General features: G+C 37.5%; 21 non-coding genes across 21 annotated transcripts; all 21 read right to left on the reverse strand.

Annotated features, from left to right (window-relative positions):
* Positions 1 to 218: 218 nt before the first annotated feature.
* Positions 219 to 433, reverse strand: LOC140120151 (small nucleolar RNA U3). Its single transcript, XR_011853555.1, has one exon. It is a non-coding gene; the product is annotated as a small nucleolar RNA U3 (small nucleolar RNA).
* Positions 434 to 839: 406 nt separating this feature from the next.
* On the reverse strand, positions 840 to 1,054 carry LOC140120178 (small nucleolar RNA U3). The gene has a single exon (XR_011853578.1). It is a non-coding gene; the product is annotated as a small nucleolar RNA U3 (small nucleolar RNA).
* Positions 1,055 to 1,466: 412 nt separating this feature from the next.
* Positions 1,467 to 1,681, reverse strand: LOC140120051 (small nucleolar RNA U3). Its single transcript, XR_011853481.1, has one exon. It is a non-coding gene; the product is annotated as a small nucleolar RNA U3 (small nucleolar RNA).
* A 406-nt stretch (positions 1,682 to 2,087) lies between these two features.
* On the reverse strand, positions 2,088 to 2,302 carry LOC140120370 (small nucleolar RNA U3). The gene has a single exon (XR_011853755.1). It is a non-coding gene; the product is annotated as a small nucleolar RNA U3 (small nucleolar RNA).
* A 412-nt stretch (positions 2,303 to 2,714) lies between these two features.
* On the reverse strand, positions 2,715 to 2,929 carry LOC140120179 (small nucleolar RNA U3). The gene has a single exon (XR_011853579.1). It is a non-coding gene; the product is annotated as a small nucleolar RNA U3 (small nucleolar RNA).
* A 412-nt stretch (positions 2,930 to 3,341) lies between these two features.
* Positions 3,342 to 3,556, reverse strand: LOC140120180 (small nucleolar RNA U3). The gene has a single exon (XR_011853580.1). It is a non-coding gene; the product is annotated as a small nucleolar RNA U3 (small nucleolar RNA).
* A 406-nt stretch (positions 3,557 to 3,962) lies between these two features.
* On the reverse strand, positions 3,963 to 4,177 carry LOC140120358 (small nucleolar RNA U3). The gene has a single exon (XR_011853743.1). It is a non-coding gene; the product is annotated as a small nucleolar RNA U3 (small nucleolar RNA).
* Positions 4,178 to 4,589: 412 nt separating this feature from the next.
* Positions 4,590 to 4,804, reverse strand: LOC140120041 (small nucleolar RNA U3). Its single transcript, XR_011853471.1, has one exon. It is a non-coding gene; the product is annotated as a small nucleolar RNA U3 (small nucleolar RNA).
* Positions 4,805 to 5,210: 406 nt separating this feature from the next.
* Positions 5,211 to 5,425, reverse strand: LOC140120181 (small nucleolar RNA U3). Its single transcript, XR_011853581.1, has one exon. It is a non-coding gene; the product is annotated as a small nucleolar RNA U3 (small nucleolar RNA).
* Positions 5,426 to 5,831: 406 nt separating this feature from the next.
* Positions 5,832 to 6,046, reverse strand: LOC140120161 (small nucleolar RNA U3). The gene has a single exon (XR_011853563.1). It is a non-coding gene; the product is annotated as a small nucleolar RNA U3 (small nucleolar RNA).
* A 406-nt stretch (positions 6,047 to 6,452) lies between these two features.
* On the reverse strand, positions 6,453 to 6,667 carry LOC140120304 (small nucleolar RNA U3). Its single transcript, XR_011853690.1, has one exon. It is a non-coding gene; the product is annotated as a small nucleolar RNA U3 (small nucleolar RNA).
* A 412-nt stretch (positions 6,668 to 7,079) lies between these two features.
* Positions 7,080 to 7,294, reverse strand: LOC140120182 (small nucleolar RNA U3). The gene has a single exon (XR_011853582.1). It is a non-coding gene; the product is annotated as a small nucleolar RNA U3 (small nucleolar RNA).
* A 406-nt stretch (positions 7,295 to 7,700) lies between these two features.
* Positions 7,701 to 7,915, reverse strand: LOC140120321 (small nucleolar RNA U3). The gene has a single exon (XR_011853707.1). It is a non-coding gene; the product is annotated as a small nucleolar RNA U3 (small nucleolar RNA).
* A 406-nt stretch (positions 7,916 to 8,321) lies between these two features.
* Positions 8,322 to 8,536, reverse strand: LOC140120266 (small nucleolar RNA U3). Its single transcript, XR_011853654.1, has one exon. It is a non-coding gene; the product is annotated as a small nucleolar RNA U3 (small nucleolar RNA).
* Positions 8,537 to 8,948: 412 nt separating this feature from the next.
* LOC140120183 (small nucleolar RNA U3) lies at positions 8,949 to 9,163 on the reverse strand. Its single transcript, XR_011853583.1, has one exon. It is a non-coding gene; the product is annotated as a small nucleolar RNA U3 (small nucleolar RNA).
* A 412-nt stretch (positions 9,164 to 9,575) lies between these two features.
* On the reverse strand, positions 9,576 to 9,790 carry LOC140120185 (small nucleolar RNA U3). The gene has a single exon (XR_011853584.1). It is a non-coding gene; the product is annotated as a small nucleolar RNA U3 (small nucleolar RNA).
* A 406-nt stretch (positions 9,791 to 10,196) lies between these two features.
* LOC140120267 (small nucleolar RNA U3) lies at positions 10,197 to 10,411 on the reverse strand. The gene has a single exon (XR_011853655.1). It is a non-coding gene; the product is annotated as a small nucleolar RNA U3 (small nucleolar RNA).
* Positions 10,412 to 10,823: 412 nt separating this feature from the next.
* On the reverse strand, positions 10,824 to 11,038 carry LOC140120014 (small nucleolar RNA U3). Its single transcript, XR_011853446.1, has one exon. It is a non-coding gene; the product is annotated as a small nucleolar RNA U3 (small nucleolar RNA).
* A 412-nt stretch (positions 11,039 to 11,450) lies between these two features.
* On the reverse strand, positions 11,451 to 11,665 carry LOC140120035 (small nucleolar RNA U3). Its single transcript, XR_011853465.1, has one exon. It is a non-coding gene; the product is annotated as a small nucleolar RNA U3 (small nucleolar RNA).
* Positions 11,666 to 12,071: 406 nt separating this feature from the next.
* On the reverse strand, positions 12,072 to 12,286 carry LOC140120012 (small nucleolar RNA U3). The gene has a single exon (XR_011853444.1). It is a non-coding gene; the product is annotated as a small nucleolar RNA U3 (small nucleolar RNA).
* A 406-nt stretch (positions 12,287 to 12,692) lies between these two features.
* Positions 12,693 to 12,907, reverse strand: LOC140120186 (small nucleolar RNA U3). Its single transcript, XR_011853585.1, has one exon. It is a non-coding gene; the product is annotated as a small nucleolar RNA U3 (small nucleolar RNA).
* Between the last annotated feature and the right edge of the window lie 295 nt (positions 12,908 to 13,202).

Here is a 13,202-nt window from a genome sequence, read left to right on the forward strand (position 1 = left end):
TCTCGGAGGTATAGAAATGCCAATTTAATTGTTGATTTTCAGTTCTGATTTCAAACATGCTTCTGTTATGTACACTAAGAATGGATCAAAAGTTTTTACATGAAAAACACATTTTAGGTTGTAACTGTTAGACAGACCAAGAAAGCTTCTGGGTGCATAAAGTCTAAAGTACCAATAGCTACTTTTTTGTGCTTTAAACTGCTTTTCACATAGAAATGTCCACTCTGAATAAGCTTTCCTCCGCTGCTTCTTTTGGAAAAAGAAGAGCACAGTCATCAAAAGCAGGCAACCACTGCCTAAAACAGAGCTGCCAACTGCCTTCATGCTCAGAAGAAAGCTCAAAAACTCATCATCGTGGAAGGTGGGTTTGGACACTTTCAAGCACATTCAGCTCTCAAACAACTGTAGAAATGATCCCTGAAAGTATAATCCTGAATGTTGAAATTTGCCGCTTTTGCCAACCGTTTCTTTCTCGGCTTTCAACTTATGGCTACCTCAGTCTCCAAGATTCCTAGTTTCGACATAAAACGTATGAATCGGGAGCCAATGGAAACATTATGTTTTGACATTTATTTTAATAGATTTCGTAGTCTATGAAACTGAGAATGGCTAAAACTCGTTTCTCGGAGGTATAGAAATGCCAATTTAATTGTTGATTTTCAGTTCTGATTTCAAACATGCTTCTGTTATGTACACTAAGAATGGATCAAAAGTTTTTACATGAAAAACACATTTTAGGTTGTTACTGTTAGACAGACCAAGAAAGCTTCTGGGTGCATAAAGTCTAAAGTACCAATAACAATTTTTTTGTGCTTAAAACTGCTTTTCACATAGAAATGTCCACTCTGAATAAGCTTTCCTCCGCTGCTTCTTTTGGAAAAAGAAGAGCACAGTCATCAAAAGCAGGCAACCACTGCCTAAAACAGAGCTGCCAACTGCCTTCATGCTCAGAAGAAAGCCCAAAAACTCATCATCGTGGAAGGTGGGTTTGGACACTTTCAAGCACATTCATCTCTCAAACAACTGTAGAAATGATCCCTGAAAGTATAATCCTGAATGTTGAAATTTGCCGCTTTTGCCAACCGTTTCTTTCTCGGCTTTCAACTTATGGCTACCTCAGTCTCCAAGATTCCCAGTTTCAGTTTCGACATAAAACTTATGAATCGGGAGCCAATGGAAACATTATGTTTTGACATTTATTTTAATAGATTTCGTAGTCTATGTAACTGAGAATGGCTAAAACTAGTTTTTCGAAGGTATAGAAATGCCAATTTAATTGTTGATTTTCAGTTCTGATTTCAAACTTGCTTCTGTTATGTACACTAAGAATGGATCAAAAGTTTTTACATGAAAAACACATTTTAGGTTGTTACTGCTAGACAGACCAAGAAAGCTTCTGGGTGCATAAAGTCTAAAGTACCAATAGCTACTTTTTTATGCTTTAAACTGCTTTTCACATAGAAATGTCCACTCTGAATAAGCATTCCTCCGCTGCTTCTTTTGGAAAAAGAAGAGCACAGTCATCAAAAGCAGGCAACCACTGCCTAAAACAGAGCTGCCAACTGCCTTCTTGCTCAGACAAAAGCCCAAAAACTCATCATCGTGGAAGGTGGGTTTGGACACTTTCAAGCACATTCATCTCTCAAACAACTGTAGAAATGATCCCTGAAAGTATAATCCTGAATGTTGAAATTTGCCGCTTTTTCCAACCGTTTCTTTCTCGGCTTTCAACTTATGGCTACCTCAGTCTCCAAGATTCCCAGTTTCGACATAAAACGTATGAATCGGGAGCCAATGGAAACATTATGTTTTGACATTTATTTTAATAGATTTCGTAGTCTATGTAACTGAGAATGGCTAAAACTAGTTTCTCGGAGGTATAGAAATGCCAATTTAATTGTTGATTTTCAGTTCTGATTTCAAACATGCTTCTGTTATGTACACTAAGAATGGATCAAAAGTTTTTACATGAAAAACACATTTTAGGTTGTTACTGTTAGACAGACCAAGAAAGCTTCTGGGTGCATAAAGTCTAAAGTACCAATAACTATTTTCTTGTGCTTTAAACTGCTTTTCACATAGAAATGTCCACTCTGAATAAGCTTTCCTCCGCTGCTTCTTTTGGAAAAAGAAGAGCACAGTCATCAAAAGCAGGCAACCACTGCCTAAAACAGAGCTGCCAACTGCCTTCATGCTCAGACGAAAGCCCAAAGACTCATCATCGTGGAAGGTGGGTTTGGACACTTTCAAGCACATTCATCTCTCAAACAACTGTAGAAATGATCCCTGAAAGTATAATCCTGAATGTTGAAATTTGCCGCTTTTGCCAACCGTTTCTTTCTCGGCTTTCAACTTATGGCTACCTTAGTCTCCAAGATTCCCAGTTTAAGTTTCGACATAAAACTTATGAATCGGGAGCCAATGGAAACATTATGTTTTGACATTTATTTTAATAGATTTCGTAGTCTATGTAACTGAGAATGGCTAAAACTAGTTTCTCGTAGGTATAGAAATGCCAATTTAATTGTTGATTTTCAGTTCTGATTTCAAACATGCTTCTGTTATGTACACTAAGAATGGATCAAAAGTTTTTACATGAAAAACACATTTTAGGTTGTTACTGTTAGACAGACCAAGAAAGCTTCTGGGTGCATAAAGTCTAAAGTACCAATAGCTATTTTTTTGTGCTTTAAACTGCTTTTCACATAGAAATGTCCACTCTGAATAAGCTTTCCTCCGCTGCTTCTTTTGGAAAAAGAAGAGCACAGTCATCAAAAGCAGGCAACCACTGCCTAAAACAGAGCTGCCAACTGCCTTCATGCTCAGAAGAAAGCCCAAAAACTCATCATCGTGGAAGGTGGGTTTGGACACTTTCAAGCACATTCATCTCTCAAACAACTGTAGAAATGATCCCTGAAAGTATAATCCTGAATGTTGAAATTTGCCGCTTTTGCCAACCGTTTCTTTCTCGGCTTTCAACTTATGGCTACCTCAGTCTCCAAGATTCCCAGTTTCAGTTTCGACATAAAACTTATGAATCGGGAGCCAATGGAAACATTATGTTTTGACACTTATTTTAATAGATTTCGTAGTCTATGTAACTGAGAATGGCTAAAATTCGTTTCTCGGAGGTATAGAAATGCCAATTTAATTGTTGATTTTCAGTTCTGATTTCAAACATGCTTCTGTTATGTACACTAAGAATGGATCAAAAGTTTTTACATGAAAAACACATTTTAGGTTGTTACTGTTAGACAGACCAAGAAAGCTTCTGGGTGCATAAAGTCTAAAGTACCAATAGCTATTTTTTTGTGCTTTAAACTGCTTTTCACATAGAAATGTCCACTCTGAATAAGCTTTCCTCCGCTGCTTCTTTTGGAAAAAGAAGAGCACAGTCATCAAAAGCAGGCAACCACTGCCTAAAACAGAGCTGCCAACTGCCTTCATGCTCAGAAGAAAGCCCAAAAACTCATCATCGTGGAAGGTGGGTTTGGACACTTTCAAGCACATTCATCTCTCAAACAACTGTAGAAATGATCCCTGAAAGTATAATCCTGAATGTTGAAATTTGCCGCTTTTGCCAACCGTTTCTTTCTCGGCTTTCAACTTATGGCTACCTCAGTCTCCAAGATTCCCAGTTTCGACATAAAACGTATGAATCGGGAGCCAATGGAAACATTTTGTTTTGACATTTATTTTAATAGATTTCGTAGTCTATGTAACTGAGAATGGCTAAAACTAGTTTCTCGGAGGTATAGAAATGCCAATTTAATTGTTGATTTTCAGTTCTGATTTCAAACATGCTTCTGCTATGTACACTAAGAATGGATCAAAAGTTTTTACATGAAAAACACATTTTAGGTTGTTACTGTTAGACAGACCAAGAAAGCTTCTGGGTGCATAAAGTCTAAAGTACCAATAGCTACTTTTTTGTGCTTTAAACTGCTTTTCACATAGAAATGTCCACTCTGAATAAGCTTTCCTCCACTGCTTATTTTGGAAAAAGAAGAGCACAGTCATCAAAAGCAGGCAACCACTGCCTAAAACAGAGCTGCCAACTGCCTTCATGCTCAGAAGAAAGCCCAAAAACTCATCATCGTGGAAGGTGGGTTTGGACACTTTCAAGCACATTCATCTCTCAAACAACTGTAGAAATGATCCCTGAAAGTATAATCCTGAATGTTGAAATTTGCCGCTTTTGCCAACCGTTTCTTTCTCGGCTTTCAACTTATGGCTACCTCAGTCTCCAAGATTCCCAGTTTCAGTTTCGACATAAAACTTATGAATCGGGAGCCAATGGAAACATTATGTTTTGACACTTATTTTAATAGATTTCGTAGTCTATGTAACTGAGAATGGCTAAAATTCGTTTCTCGGAGGTATAGAAATGCCAATTTAATTGTTGATTTTCAGTTCTGATTTCAAACATGCTTCTGTTATGTACACTAAGAATGGATCAAAAGTTTTTACATGAAAAACACATTTTAGGTTGTTACTGTTAGACAGACCAAGAAAGCTTCTGGGTGCATAAAGTCTAAAGTACCAATAGCTACTTTTTTGTGCTTTAAACTGCTTTTCACATAGAAATGTCCACTCTGAATAAGCTTTCCACCGCTGCTTCTTTTGGAAAAAGAAGAGCACAGTCATCAAAAGCAGGCAACCACTGCCTAAAACAGAGCTGCCAACTGCCTTCATGCTCAGACGAAAGCCCAAAAACTTATCATCGTGGAAGGTGGGTTTGGACACTTTCAAGCACATTCATCTCTCAAACAACTGTAGAAATGATCCCTGAAAGTATAATCCTGAATGTTGAAATTTGCCGCTTTTGCCAACCGTTTCTTTCTCGGCTTTCTACTTATGGCTACCTCAGTCTCCAAGATTCCCAGTTTCGACATAAAACGTATGAATCGGGAGCCAATGGAAACATTATGTTTTGACATTTATTTTAATAGATTTCGTAGTCTATGAAACTGAGAATGGCTAAAACTCGTTTCTCGGAGGTATAGAAATGCCAATTTAATTGTTGATTTTCAGTTCTGATTTCAAACATGCTTCTGTTATGTACACTAAGAATGGATCAAAAGTTTTTACATGAAAAACACATTTTAGGTTGTTACTGTTAGACAGACCAAGAAAGCTTCTGGGTGCATAAAGTCTAAAGTACCAATAGCTATTTTTTTGTGCTTTAAACTGCTTTTCACATAGAAATGTCCACTCTGAATAAGCTTTCCTCCGCTGCTTCTTTTGGAAAAAGAAGAGCACAGTCATCAAAAGCAGGCAACCACTGCCTAAAACAGAGCTGCCAACTGCCTTCATGCTCAGAAGAAAGCCCAAAAACTCATCATCGTGGAAGGTGGGTTTGGACACTTTCAAGCACATTCATCTCTCAAACAACTGTAGAAATGATCCCTGAAAGTATAATCCTGAATGTTGAAATTTGCCGCTTTTGCCAACCGTTTCTTTCTCGGCTTTCAACTTATGGCAACCTCAGTCTCCAAGATTCCCAGTTTCGACATAAAACGTATGAATCGGGAGCCAATGGAAACATTATGTTTTGACATTTATTTTAATAGATTTCGTAGTCTATGTAACTGAGAATGGCTAAAACTAGTTTCTCGTAGGTATAGAAATGCCAATTTAATTGTTGATTTTCAGTTCTGATTTCAAACATGCTTCTGTTATGTACACTAAGAATGGATCAAAAGTTTTTACATGAAAAACACATTTTAGGTTGTTACTGTTAGACAGACCAAGAAAGCTTCTGGGTGCATAAAGTCTAAAGTACCAATAGCTACTTTTTTGTGCTTTAAACTGCTTTTCACATAGAAATGTCCACTCTGAATAAGCTTTCCTCCACTGCTTCTTTTGGAAAAAGAAGAGCACAGTCATCAAAAGCAGGCAACCACTGCCTAAAACAGAGCTGCCAACTGCCTTCATGCTCAGAAGAAAGCCCAAAAACTCATCATCGTGGAAGGTGGGTTTGGACACTTTCAAGCACATTCATCTCTCAAACAACTGTAGAAATGATCCCTGAAAGTATAATCCTGAATGTTGAAATTTGCCGCTTTTGCCAACCGTTTCTTTCTCGGCTTTCAACTTATGGCTACCTCAGTCTCCAAGATTCCCAGTTTCGACATAAAACGTATGAATCGGGAGCCAATGGAAACATTATGTTTTGACATTTATTTTAATAGATTTCGTAGTCTATGTAACTGAGAATGGCTAAAACTAGTTTCTCTGAGGTATAGAAATGCCAATTTAATTGTTGATTTTCAGTTCTGATTTCAAACATGCTTCTGTTATGTACACTAAGAATGGATCAAAAGTTTTTACATGAAAAACACATTTTAGGTTGTTACTGTTAGACAGACCAAGAAAGCTTCTGGGTGCATAAAGTCTAAAGTACCAATAGCTATTTTTTTGTGCTTTAAACTGCTTTTCACATAGAAATGTCCACTCTGAATAAGCTTTCCTCCGCTGCTTCTTTTGGAAAAAGAAGAGCACAGTCATCAAAAGCAGGCAACCACTGCCTAAAACAGAACTGCCAACTGCCTTCATGCTCAGAAGAAAGCCCAAAAACTCATCATCGTGGAAGGTGGGTTTGGACACTTTCAAGCACATTCATCTCTCAAACAACTGTAGAAATGATCCCTGTAAGTATAATCCTGAATGTTGAAATTTGCCGCTTTTGCCAACCGTTTCTTTCTCGGCTTTCTACTTATGGCTACCTCAGTCTCCAAGATTCCCAGTTTCAGTTTCGACATAAAACTTATGAATCGGGAGCCAATGGAAACATTATGTTTTGACCTTTATTTTAATAGATTTCGTAGTCTATGTAACTGAGAATGGCTAAAACTAGTTTCTCGTAGGTATAGAAATGCCAATTTAATTGTTGATTTTCAGTTCTGATTTCAAACATGCTTCTGTTATGTACACTAAGAATGGATCAAAAGTTTTTACATGAAAAACACATTTTAGGTTGTTACTGTTAGACAGACCAAGAAAGCTTCTGGGTGCATAAAGTCTAAAGTACCAATAGCTATTTTTTTGTGCTTTAAACTGCTTTTCACATAGAAATGTCCACTCTGAATAAGCTTTCCTCCGCTGCTTCTTTTGGAAAAAGAAGAGCACAGTCATCAAAAGCAGGCAACCACTGCCTAAAACAGAGCTGCCAACTGCCTTCATGCTCAGAAGAAAGCCCAAAAACTCATCATCGTGGAAGGTGGGTTTGGACACTTTCAAGCACATTCATCTCTCAAACAACTGTAGAAATGATCCCTGAAAGTATAATCCTGAATGTTGAAATTTGCCGCTTTTGCCAACCGTTTCTTTCTCGGCTTTCAACTTATGGCTACCTCAGTCTCCAAGATTCCCAGTTTCGACATAAAACGTATGAATCGGGAGCCAATGGAAACATTATGTTTTGACATTTATTTTAATAGATTTCGTAGTCTATGTAACTGAGAATGGCTAAAACTAGTTTCTCTGAGGTATAGAAATGCCAATTTAATTGTTGATTTTCAGTTCTGATTTCAAACATGCTTCTGTTATGTACACTAAGAATGGATCAAAAGTTTTTACATGAAAAACACATTTTAGGTTGTTACTGTTAGACAGACCAAGAAAGCTTCTGGGTGCATAAAGTCTAAAGTACCAATAGCTACTTTATTGTGCTTTAAACTGCTTTTCACATAGAAATGTCCACTCTGAATAAGCATTCCTCCGCTGCTTCTTTTGGAAAAAGAAGAGCACAGTCATCAAAAGCAGGCAACCACTGCCTAAAACAGAGCTGCCAACTGCCTTCATGCTCAGAAGAAAGCCCAAAAACTCATCATCGTGGAAGGTGGGTTTGGACACTTTCAAGCACATTCATCTCTCAAACAACTGTAGAAATGATCCCTGAAAGTATAATCCTGAATGTTGAAATTTGCCGCTTTTGCCAACCGTTTCTTTCTCGGCTTTCAACTTATGGCTACCTCAGTCTCCAAGATTCCCAGTTTCGACATAAAACGTATGAATCGGGAGCCAATGGAAACATTATGTTTTGACATTTATTTTAATAGATTTCGTAGTCTATGTAACTGAGAATGGCTAAAACTAGTTTCTCGTAGGTATAGAAATGCCAATTTAATTGTTGATTTTCAGTTCTGATTTCAAACATGCTTCTGTTATGTACACTAAGAATGGATCAAAAGTTTTTACATGAAAAACACATTTTAGGTTGTTACTGTTAGACAGACCAAGAAAGCTTCTGGGTGCATAAAGTCTAAAGTACCAATAGCTATTTTTTTGTGCTTTAAACTGCTTTTCACATAGAAATGTCCACTCTGAATAAGCTTTCCTCCGCTGCTTCTTTTGGAAAAAGAAGAGCACAGTCATCAAAAGCAGGCAACCACTGCCTAAAACAGAACTGCCAACTGCCTTCATGCTCAGAAGAAAGCCCAAAAACTCATCATCGTGGAAGGTGGGTTTGGACACTTTCAAGCACATTCATCTCTCAAACAACTGTAGAAATGATCCCTGAAAGTATAATCCTGAATGTTGAAATTTGCCGCTTTTGCCAACCGTTTCTTTCTCGGCTTTCTACTTATGGCTACCTCAGTCTCCAAGATTCCCAGTTTCAGTTTCGACATAAAACTTATGAATCGGGAGCCAATGGAAACATTATGTTTTGACCTTTATTTTAATAGATTTCGTAGTCTATGTAACTGAGAATGGCTAAAACTAGTTTCTCGTAGGTATAGAAATGCCAATTTAATTGTTGATTTTCAGTTCTGATTTCAAACATGCTTCTGTTATGTACACTAAGAATGGATCAAAAGTTTTTACATGAAAAACACATTTTAGGTTTTTACTGTTAGACAGACCAAGAAAGCTTCTGGGTGCATAAAGTCTAAAGTACCAATAGCTATTTTTTTGTGCTTTAAACTGCTTTTCACATAGAAATGTCCACTCTGAATAAGCTTTCCTCCGCTGCTTCTTTTGGAAAAAGAAGAGCACAGTCATCAAAAGCAGGCAACCACTGCCTAAAACAGAGCTGCCAACTGCCTTCATGCTCAGAAGAAAGCCCAAAAACTCATCATCGTGGAAGGTGGGTTTGGACACTTTCAAGCACATTCATCTCTCAAACAACTGTAGAAATGATCCCTGAAAGTATAATCCTGAATGTTGAAATTTGCCGCTTTTGCCAACCGTTTCTTTCTCGGCTTTCTACTTATGGCTACCTCAGTCTCCAAGATTCCCAGTTTCAGTTTCGACATAAAACTTATGAATCGGGAGCCAATGGAAACATTATGTTTTGACCTTTATTTTAATAGATTTCGTAGTCTATGTAACTGAGAATGGCTAAAACTAGTTTCTCGTAGGTATAGAAATGCCAATTTAATTGTTGATTTTCAGTTCTGATTTCAAACATGCTTCTGTTATGTACACTAAGAATGGATCAAAAGTTTTTACATGAAAAACACATTTTAGGTTGTTACTGTTAGACAGACCAAGAAAGCTTCTGGGTGCATAAAGTCTAAAGTACCAATAGCTATTTTTTTGTGCTTTAAACTGCTTTTCACATAGAAATGTCCACTCTGAATAAGCTTTCCTCCGCTGCTTCTTTTGGAAAAAGAAGAGCACAGTCATCAAAAGCAGGCAACCACTGCCTAAAACAGAGCTGCCAACTGCCTTCATGCTCAGAAGAAAGCCCAAAAACTCATCATCGTGGAAGGTGGGTTTGGACACTTTCAAGCACATTCATCTCTCAAACAACTGTAGAAATGATCCCTGAAAGTATAATCCTGAATGTTGAAATTTGCCGCTTTTGCCAACCGTTTCTTTCTCGGCTTTCTACTTATGGCTACCTCAGTCTCCAAGATTCCCAGTTTCGACATAAAACGTATGAATCGGGAGCCAATGGAAACATTATGTTTTGACATTTATTTTAATAGATTTCGTAGTCTATGTAACTGAGAATGGCTAAAACTAGTTTCTCGTAGGTATAGAAATGCCAATTTAATTGTTGATTTTCAGTTCTGATTTCAAACATGCTTCTGTTATGTACACTAAGAATGGATCAAAAGTTTTTACATGAAAAACACATTTTAGGTTGTTACTGTTAGACAGACCAAGAAAGCTTCTGGGTGCATAAAGTCTAAAGTACCAATAGCTATTTTTTTGTGCTTTAAACTGCTTTTCACATAGAAATGTCCACTCTGAATAAGCTTTCCTCCGCTGCTTCTTTTGGAAAAAGAAGAGCACAGTCATCAAAAGCAGGCAACCACTGCCTAAAACAGAACTGCCAACTGCCTTCATGCTCAGAAGAAAGCCCAAAAACTCATCATCGTGGAAGGTGGGTTTGGACACTTTCAAGCACATTCATCTCTCAAACAACTGTAGAAATGATCCCTGAAAGTATAATCCTGAATGTTGAAATTTGCCGCTTTTGCCAACCGTTTCTTTCTCGGCTTTCTACTTATGGCTACCTCAGTCTCCAAGATTCCCAGTTTCAGTTTCGACATAAAACTTATGAATCGGGAGCCAATGGAAACATTATGTTTTGACCTTTATTTTAATAGATTTCGTAGTCTATGTAACTGAGAATGGCTAAAACTAGTTTCTCGTAGGTATAGAAATGCCAATTTAATTGTTGATTTTCAGTTCTGATTTCAAACATGCTTCTGTTATGTACACTAAGAATGGATCAAAAGTTTTTACATGAAAAACACATTTTAGGTTGTTACTGTTAGACAGACCAAGAAAGCTTCTGGGTGCATAAAGTCTAAAGTACCAATAGCTATTTTTTTGTGCTTTAAACTGCTTTTCACATAGAAATGTCCACTCTGAATAAGCTTTCCTCCGCTGCTTCTTTTGGAAAAAGAAGAGCACAGTCATCAAAAGCAGGCAACCACTGCCTAAAACAGAGCTGCCAACTGCCTTCATGCTCAGACGAAAGCCCAAAAACTTATCATCGTGGAAGGTGGGTTTGGACACTTTCAAGCACATTCATCTCTCAAACAACTGTAGAAATGATCCCTGAAAGTATAATCCTGAATGTTGAAATTTGCCGCTTTTGCCAACCGTTTCTTTCTCGGCTTTCTACTTATGGCTACCTCAGTCTCCAAGATTCCCAGTTTCAGTTTCGACATAAAACTTATGAATCGGGAGCCAATGGAAACATTATGTTTTGACATTTATTTTAATAGATTTCGTAGTCTATGTAACTGAGAATGGCTAAAACTAGTTTCTCGGAGGTATAGAAATGCCGATTTAATTGTTGATTTTCAGTTCTGATTTCAAACATGCTTCTGTTATGTACACTAAGAATGGATCAAAAGTTTTTACATGAAAAACACATTTTAGGTTGTTACTGTTAGACAGACCAAGAAAGCTTCTGGGTGCATAAAGTCTAAAGTACCAATAGCTACTTTTTTGTGCTTTAAACTGCTTTTCACATAGAAATGTCCACTCTGAATAAGCATTCCTCCGCTGCTTCTTTTGGAAAAAGAAGAGCACAGTCATCAAAAGCAGGCAACCACTGCCTAAAACAGAGCTGCCAACTGCCTTCATGCTCAGACGAAAGCCCAAAAACTTATCATCGTGGAAGGTGGGTTTGGACACTTTCAAGCACATTCATCTCTCAAACAACTGTAGAAATGATCCCTGAAAGTATAATCCTGAATGTTGAAATTTGCCGCTTTTGCCAACCGTTTCTTTCTCGGCTTTCAACTTATGGCTACCTCAGTCTCCAAGATTCCCATTTTCGACATAAAACGTATGAATCGGGAGCCAATGGAAACATTATGTTTTGACATTTATTTTAATAGATTTCGTAGTCTATGTAACTGAGAATGGCTAAAACTAGTTTCTCGGAGGTATAGAAATGCCAATTTAATTGTTGATTTTCAGTTCTGATTTCAAACATGCTTCTGTTATGTACACTAAGAATGGATCAAAAGTTTTTACATGAAAAACACATTTTAGGTTGTTACTGTTAGACAGACCAAGAAAGCTTCTGGGTGCATAAAGTCTAAAGTACCAATAGCTACTTTTTTGTGCTTTAAACTGCTTTTCACATAGAAATGTCCACTCTGAATAAGCTTTCCTCCACTGCTTCTTTTGGAAAAAGAAGAGCACAGTCATCAAAAGCAGGCAACCACTGCCTAAAACAGAGCTGCCAACTGCCTTCATGCTCAGACGAAAGCCCAAAAACTTATCATCGTGGAAGGTGGGTTTGGACACTTTCAAGCACATTCATCTCTCAAACAACTGTAGAAATGATCCCTGAAAGTATAATCCTGAATGTTGAAATTTGCCGCTTTTGCCAACCGTTTCTTTCTCGGCTTTCAACTTATGGCTACCTCAGTCTCCAAGATTCCCAGTTTCGACATAAAACGTATGAATCGGGAGCCAATGGAAACATTATGTTTTGACATTTATTTTAATAGATTTCGTAGTCTATGTAACTGAGAATGGCTAAAACTAGTTTCTCTGAGGTATAGAAATGCCAATTTAATTGTTGATTTTCAGTTCTGATTTCAAACATGCTTCTGTTATGTACACTAAGAATGGATCAAAAGTTTTTACATGAAAAACACATTTTAGGTTGTTACTGTTAGACAGACCAAGAAAGCTTCTGGGTGCATAAAGTCTAAAGTACCAATAGCTATTTTTTTGTGCTTTAAACTGCTTTTCACATAGAAATGTCCACTCTGAATAAGCTTTCCTCCGCTGCTTCTTTTGGAAAAAGAAGAGCACAGTCATCAAAAGCAGGCAACCACTGCCTAAAACAGAGCTGCCAACTGCCTTCATGCTCAGAAGAAAGCCCAAAAACTCATCATCGTGGAAGGTGGGTTTGGACACTTTCAAGCACATTCATCTCTCAAACAACTGTAGAAATGATCCCTGAAAGTATAATCCTGAATGTTGAAATTTGCCGCTTTTGCCAACCGTTTCTTTTGTCGGCTTTCAACTTATGGCTACCTCAGTCTCCAAGATTCCCAGTTTCGACATAAAACGTATGAATCGGGAGCCAATGGAAACATTTTGTTTTGACATTTATTTTAATAGATTTCGTAGTCTATGTAACTGAGAATGGCTAAAACTCGTTTCTCGGAGGTATAGAAATGCCAATTTAATTGTTGATTTTCAGTTCTGATTTCAAACATGCTTCTGCTATGTACACTAAGAATGGATCAAAAGTTTTTACATGAAAA

The sequence above is a fragment of the Engystomops pustulosus genome, chromosome 2 (genome assembly GCF_040894005.1).
Source record: "Engystomops pustulosus chromosome 2, aEngPut4.maternal, whole genome shotgun sequence".
Classification (NCBI taxonomy): Eukaryota; Metazoa; Chordata; class Amphibia; order Anura; family Leptodactylidae; genus Engystomops; species Engystomops pustulosus.